General features: G+C 38.3%; 1 pseudogene; it reads right to left on the bottom strand.

The window, feature by feature from the left end:
* The window catches only part of LOC116325753, a 19,393-nt pseudogene extending 14,075 nt beyond the window's left edge, over positions 1-5,318 (bottom strand).
* Between the last annotated feature and the right edge of the window lie 2,408 nt (positions 5,319-7,726).

Here is a 7,726-nt window from a genome sequence, read left to right as displayed (position 1 = left end):
CAGGTACTGTAGACCGGTCAGCTCTTCATATGAAATGGGTGCCTAGGCAAAATATAAAGAAGAAGGCAAACATAAAAATAAAATATGAAAATGGCGTCCACCACTGAATCGAGGATGGCAACAAATTATGTGATGAATTACTGTACATCTTTCTTCAGGTTAGCATCAATTTCTTTGTGCAAGGTCTGCAGCGCATCAGGGTTGGTGGCCAGATTATAAAGGATGTTAGTTAGTGCGGTACTGGTGGTCTCGTAGCCTCCAAAGATGAAGACCAAGGCCTGGGAAAGGATCTCATGTTCAGTCAAACCTATGGAAAGAACATTTTATGATCTTATTTAAGAGTAATCAGTAGCTAGTACTTCTAACTTTCTTGGCCCTGTGGACGGTCAAGCTCTATGAACCTCGGATCCTCTATCAGAGGTGTGTGTGTGTGTGTGTGTGTGTGTGTGTGTGTGGTGGTGGTGGTGGTGGTGGTGGGGGGTCCTACAGGGCTCAGTTCTAGGCCCCCTCCTCTTCTCTTTATATCTGCTTCCTCTTGGTTCTATACTGAGAAAGCACGGCATTGCATTCCACTTTTATGCTGATGACTGTCAGATCTATGTCCCTCTAAAGAAAAAAGACACATACTCCACACAGCCATAACTTCAGTGTCTTGATGACATTAAGGCTTGGATGTCTCTTAACGTTTTAAAATTCAGTGATAAAAAGACTGAGGTGATGGTTTTTGGTACCCCCACTGAGACCCCCAATGTGTATTTAGATACCTTGGCCGAGTGTGTTAAACCAGCTGTCACAAACCCTGGGGTCAAAGTGGACTGTGATCTGAAGTTTGACAATTAGATTAAGGCAGTGGTAAAATCTAGCTTCTTTCAGCTCAGGCAGCTGGCCAAAATAAAGCCAATTCCTTCACAGCAGCACTTTGAGACAGTGATCCATGCCTTTGTTAGCACTCGGCTGGATTACTGTAATGCACTTTATATTGGGGTCAGTTCATCATACATTACTCATCTACAGAGGGTGCAAAATGCCGCAGCTCGTCTTTTAACTGGCAGTTGAAAGCTTGAGCACATTTCCCCTATTTTAGCTTCACTTCACTGGCTGCCCATTTCTTTTAGGATTCTTTTAGGACTCCTGAAAACCTACCTCTTTACCCTGGCCTATGACACCACGTGAGATGTTGGTTTTTATTTTTTTATTTTAGTTGTTTTTAGTTGATTCTATGCCGTTTTATCTTGTTTTCTTTTTTAATATAGGGCTGTTTTAATTTTTATGTATTATGTGCTTTATTTATTTATTTTTGCTGTTTTCTGTTATTCTAACTTATTTTCTGTACAGCACTTAGGTCCTGTGCTGGGTATTTTAAAGTGGTTTATAAATAAAATTGGATTGGATTGGATCATCCAGCTCCTGGCTTATAATATATGATACTGACTGACTTTTCTTTTGCGTATGAGACATTTGAGCAGATTGATGTCATGAGAAAAATGTGTGTGAAAACCCCTGATCCTGAGTTGTCTAAAGTAATGTGACGTGAGTGACTGGATATTCTGGATTGCTTCTGTGGTAAACACATACCTTTACTTGGTTGTTCTTCATCGTTCTTATACGTCTTTCCTGGGATCTCACTCTGGATCAACACCTGCAGGAAGTCTGCTCGAGCCTACATCAGAAAAGACAATATTCAAATGTGCTCACATGTGGATGGATGATTGAGAGTCAACAGCAGAAGAAAATTATCAATAATGTTTGCAGTGTGCATAGACTGTATAGAAAAGATGGCAAATGATTTCAGGGTTTGCCCTAAATGATTTTCCCGTAGCTTACAGGGAGTGAGTCCTGTGGTTTCAAATCTAGATGTATATGGAAAACATATACATCTAGATTTGTCTCTCATGTCTGTAAACATTTCTGATGAGTTGATGGCCTCTGTGACTAGTTTCATGTCCTTTTCAATCAACGATATGTTTACTTTTTAAATTATGGTCCCCAATAGAGTTGCAAAGGAGGATAAAGCATGCTCTACTATGTGACTGACAGGTTGCCAGTGAACATGCAGTATCCCAAAAGCTGCTTCTGGCTTTAAAATAATCAAGATAGAGACATCAAAAAGACAACAGGACGTGTATGGACACGACAATGTTGATGTTCCTTTATACATTTAATACTTACAGATTTGTCTTCATGATGCTGGTTTTTAAATTTCTTGAGGAGGTTGTAGAAAAAGGCAACGCTGTCCTTGGGTATGATTTCCATGTTCAGGAACTTTGCCAGACGTCCACCAAAGGGAACTGCCACTGAAATGAGACCAGACCGAATAAGCAAAATCTGACATCCTGCAGATACCATTGGGTTTGCTTTCTGAAAACAAAACATTAAATGAGTTTTTAAAAGTCAAAAGAAGGACATACTTATTAATAACAAAAGCCACATTTTTAATTTAAGGAGCTTCTGCGCTTGAACATTAACAGGATCATTTGGATTGTTTATGGAGTCTATCTCCACACTGAAAGAAGCACTGGTCACAGTGTCTAAACTGTAAGGAGCCACAAACCTATGAGAGTTGGAAAAAACAAGTGGTCAGTGCATTATTTATTTTAGGATGAACAATTTAATATGTTTGCATATTTCTGATTAACAACATACTGTTTGACAGTGATGGGTTCATCCAAATTTGCTTCCTCAAGTTTTGCAACCAGTCGTTCTGCATAGCGAGCAACGAGGGGGAAAACCTTTTTTATATAATGGAGACAAAATAAGAAAATTATGTTATTAATATTCTCTATATGTTACATGTCTATCAGAAATGTAGAAAGAAAACAGATCAAAACACACTGATGATGTTGGTACATTTTTTGTAAACTCGTTTTCTCTATTTTACAAACTTTAACAATGTCTGTGAAAAAAATAAGAACATCTCTGGGAACTGCTGGCTTTTTTTTGTACTTTGTATACAGTTTAATCACATTAGTGGTTATGTCTTGATGCATACTCAATCATCCAGGTAATGAAATCCAGAAAAGTTGATTCTGTTCTTCTGGACGTAGCGTTTTCAGTGGGGGAAATGTTTCACCACCTTTCACCCACTGAAAAAGAAACTTTTTGGGATATAAGTTTTTAATGAACTAAGATATATTAACCTGTTTCAGTCTTCCACTGGTGAAGCATGGAGACACGCTGTTGCGAATTCGTTTCCACCTTTCATCTTTGACTACTACAACAGCGTCTTCCATAGGTCCGGTGAAAAACCCAGCATCCTGTGAAAAGGAAATAACTCTCAATGTTTGCTTACATCTCCCTCATCGGTTTGCACGTATAATGTAATGTAATTGGTATCTTCTCTGTGTGTGCTCATATAGAACTTCCTTTGGCTAGATCAACACACATGGCTACATGCAACAGTGGAAAGTAAACAAACAACAAATACCAGCATCACCATAAATACGTACTACAGTGTAAAGAGGTTTGAGTAAAATGTAATCATTAACCCGTCCTCTTTCTCCAGGTTTGTTTGATAATATAGATGTGGGGAAATATGTGATATATGTTAAAAAATATCTTAACTACTACCACTGCTTAATGATGATTGATTAAATAAGCACATGTCAGAAAACTGTTTCAAAGTACACCACTCACTAGTACAATGCTGATAATTTATATATTACTAACTCCTTTTAAACTCAGCTGTACTGGAAGCAGTACCAGAAACAATAATGTGATGATTTGAATTGGTTTAAATACATAGTCAAAGGAGTTTGCAAAGAAAAGCGTCTGGACTTCTTCTCAAAGAAGTCCAGACGCTTTTCTTTGCAAACTCCTTTGACTACGATGACCTGGATGACTGAGAACCTTCACAGGTTTAAATACATAAAACCTTCATAAAATTAGCTTTGATTCTGTCATACAGAGTGAGATAGATGTTAAACATCTGTCTTTGTTGTGTAGCTTTTTTGTGAAACAGTGAAGTGTGTTTCCTGGTTTGCTTCATATTCTTCAGCTGCTGTGTTGGCTGATGTAACCCTTGAGTAATAAAAGTGTAACTCTTTGTGTAAAGCACAGAGAACTGCTGCAAGTCCAGCCTGTTGGATTTTAATATTACTTCATTTACATTTCATGTGGTAACAGTCTTTCCCTGTAGTGCTGCTGACACTATAAACTGCAGCATTTCCTAAGTTGCTTTCGAAATCACTGCTAGCAATTTTGTTAATGTAAAAAAGTGAGAAAGTATTTGTGCCTATGTTTTGCTAATATTTTACATTCTATGGGGAGTGGCAGGACGTCCAAAGGTTTCATGAAATCTAATAAATGATTCAACTTAACAGAAATCTGAGAGCAGATATCAGCATTGTACTACATATGATTTGCTGAATTTTTACTCTGGTATATGATGGAAAGAGGAGCTTCTTACCCTGCGGTTGGTGAACACAGAGTAGCACTCCTTCACCATCACAGTTTTAACAATCTCAGGATCGGCCACCATTAACAACGGCGTTCGTCCATCGTACAACCTGCAAAAAAGAAAACAGCTTTTTTTTTTTTTTTACAATAACACAATTCACATTTTTGTTTTGTTTTTTAGTTGCTTTAGATCGCCACATTATTGACAATGAATTCAGAACTTTTGTATTTAATTTTACTTATTTATTTATTTTGTCTGTGTGTGTGGGTGTGCAGTTCCTGGTTGATGAAGTAAATACTAACCCCCAGACGTCCCCATACTTGGCATGGCACTCTAGGTCAAAATCAAAAAATCCCTGCAAGAAGTAAAATGTGTTTTAGTGTCAATATGCCACTGAATAGGACATGTGCATTCAAAAACACACAGACAGCTCAGGCAGGTCAGTGATAGTGACGATTGATAAGGATATTAAATATTTCCTCCTCACTTCTCAAAGAATCAGTCAGCTGCTCATATCTCAGTCTCTAAGGTGAGTTTGGTTTCTGTGCGTACCTTTCTTAAGCCCAGCATCGTTCCAATATAAGGTAGGGGCCTCGGTCCAGGTATCTCCAGCTTTTTGAAGAACCGATATGGCCATAATCCGTACCTGTGTCACAAAACAGAGAAAATCTGAAATCGTCAGTTGGACATTAAAACAAAAGGAATACAGGAGAAACAAGATTCCACGTACGGGTGGCTTTAGATAAAGCTCGATTGTCTTGCAAAACAGTAGTCGAGGAATACTCACAGTAATATCAGCGTGAAAAGCAGGACCAGCAAAGTCCAGGTGGTTGCTGAAAACAGCGTGAAAAACATTGCGGCTTCCGACAAAGCGCTACAGGTGAGGAAGAAGGCTGGAAAATCTGTGTTTTTAAAGCCTCTGCCTCTGTGTGGTGGGAGGAGTCCATGAGACAAATGTGATTATGTAATAAGCTCCATAAAGGGTCAGAGGCGGGTCAGAAGTTTTAAACCTTTTTTCTTCGCATCCTTACTGTGTTTGCGTAACAACTGAATGAGAAGAAAACACACTTTAGCCTTCAGACTGAACACCACTGCCTGCAAAATATGGCTCTTCTCCAGAAAATCAAGCAAAATAAAGTTTATTTAAGCTAAAACGTTTAATTTCGTTTTTTCTTTTTCTTTTTTTTGCTATTGTTCTTATTAAACGCATTTCTGATTGTTTTTCATCTTGTCGGGTTATAGAAGGTAAACTAAAAGACAAAGGTGTGGTTATCGGTTATATTTGTGCTGTGAATGTGAAACGAGCCGCTCTCCTTGCTCTGTAAATTAGCTTTCGTTTTGAACCATTTTAATATTTCTTCACGGTTATAATAAAGCTGTTAGAATCTGAAGTTCTTCATTATCCCCATAATAGTTATTTTTCCACCTTCCACGGCTGCTACGTGATGTAGTTGGTCCGTGGTTGACTTTTGACATAAAAGTCTTGTTATCCGATCCTCTTTTTTTATGATGTTTGTGTGAAACTATTACAGCTGCGCATGCTCAGCACTTTTGTGTAACCTTTCCCACAATAACACAGGAAGAGCAAGGAGATAAAAACGCTGATGTAATGTTAGTGATATTGGTCACATGTATCAGTGTGCCAAGGGTAACTGCTTAATAAATGCACGACCTATTTGACACTGGGTTAATTAGTACTTTTTTGTCTTATTTGTTTAGATTTAAACTGTGGAAATGTAATTATAATTAAAACACACACACACATATTTAATTTGAGTAGGCTATAAAGGTTTCAATCTCTTTTCAGTTGTATGAAAACCAGATTTCAGGCAAATTCTTCTCTGTAATATTATTTGTGAGGTTTATTTTCATAAATCAAAAAAGAACATTAATTTTATTTCCTTTTCTCGCACAAAGGAGCTTAGGCAGCTGAAGTGTAGTGGTAAGACTGCGCACCTTTTCAGCGGTAGTCACAAGTTCGATTCCCACCTGCTATCCAGTAAGGGTCCTGGCTAAACCCCCCATGCTAAAACCAAACTCTGGAATGGCGCAGCCTGTCCGCAGCTCGGACACAAGACTTTCACTACATGTTGTACTCTGTATAATTGTGTATGTGACAAATAAAGGTTGTTTGTGGAAATGTGCTCACAGTCATTCCTTCAGTACAGTTAGCTACAGAGTTAGCAGCTCTAATTACACTGTAACAATATGCCAACATTCCCAATTCTAGGAAGCAGCACTGTTCTTCCTGTTACAGTCTATTCTTAATGTTTTACTGATGGATGCATATATTTAACAGTTTCAAATAATCAAGTCAGTATATGTGAATCCGTGCAACGCCTAATAGAGTTATTTCAGAAACAGCAGCTCCACCCACCTGCTGTTCAACTCTCGGCTTTGAGGGACAGCCAAGTAGAAGAAAGTTTGATAGGTGGAAGGTTTAGTATTATTGTTAGGATTTTCTTGCATTTAAGAATTCAATCAAAAGATCTCAAAGACAGCATTCAAATTTATCTTGTGACTCTTTGGTGTGTCTCTATTTGGAGACTAAAGAATTAACTATAAACCACCTGTACCTGTATAAATATTAGGTTATGTTAGACACTCCACACTGAGGGCATTTGTTCTTTTAATAGCATCAGTAAACTTTGTGAGTACTGCTTCTTTATTTTTCTGTGATGACTGATGAAAGGCTTGAGCTGGGTCTGACAGAGAAAACGTTTCCTCCAGTCTTCCAAGTAGCATTCTGCTTACTTAGATTTTTGAGGATAAATTCAGTTTTGTGGAGTAGTATTGGTGAACTTTATGGTTTCCTTTTTGTCTACAACTGTGAAATTAATTTTCCCATCACTTTATAAATCATGCTCAATTACTTTGGACCCTTAGGTGGACACATTAAAACAGACTAAAAAATGCTTCTGGTGACAACGTGCAAAGAATAATGTCATTAAAGGTTTGCTCACACCTGAAGGTGAGGGCTGGAGGATGACTGGATGGCTAGAATGAAAACCAGCAGGGCAACCACTCCAGATTATCTTCTTATATTACTGTCAGTTACACTTTAACCCACCACGTGACATCTGCAGGCTTTATGCCATGTATGCCATGTGTCTATGCTCACTGTCTCACCTTTACTGCTGATAAATTCTCATTGGGGCGGGTAAATCAACCTGGTGTCAGTGGCTCCATTTAAGGGCAAATGCTTTCTAGGTCACAGTTTATTTAGTTACAACCTACTGCAATATTTCCTTAAAAGGTTGTGATAATCAGGTCACCTGCTGGCTCTTCCCCTAGATACTATTGGCACCGATGGCTGATTGTGTAATACAT

Source organism: Oreochromis aureus, linkage group 13, assembly GCF_013358895.1.
Source record: "Oreochromis aureus strain Israel breed Guangdong linkage group 13, ZZ_aureus, whole genome shotgun sequence".
In the NCBI taxonomy this organism is placed as follows: domain Eukaryota; kingdom Metazoa; phylum Chordata; class Actinopteri; order Cichliformes; family Cichlidae; genus Oreochromis; species Oreochromis aureus.
This window is presented reverse-complemented; position numbering and strand designations above follow the sequence as displayed.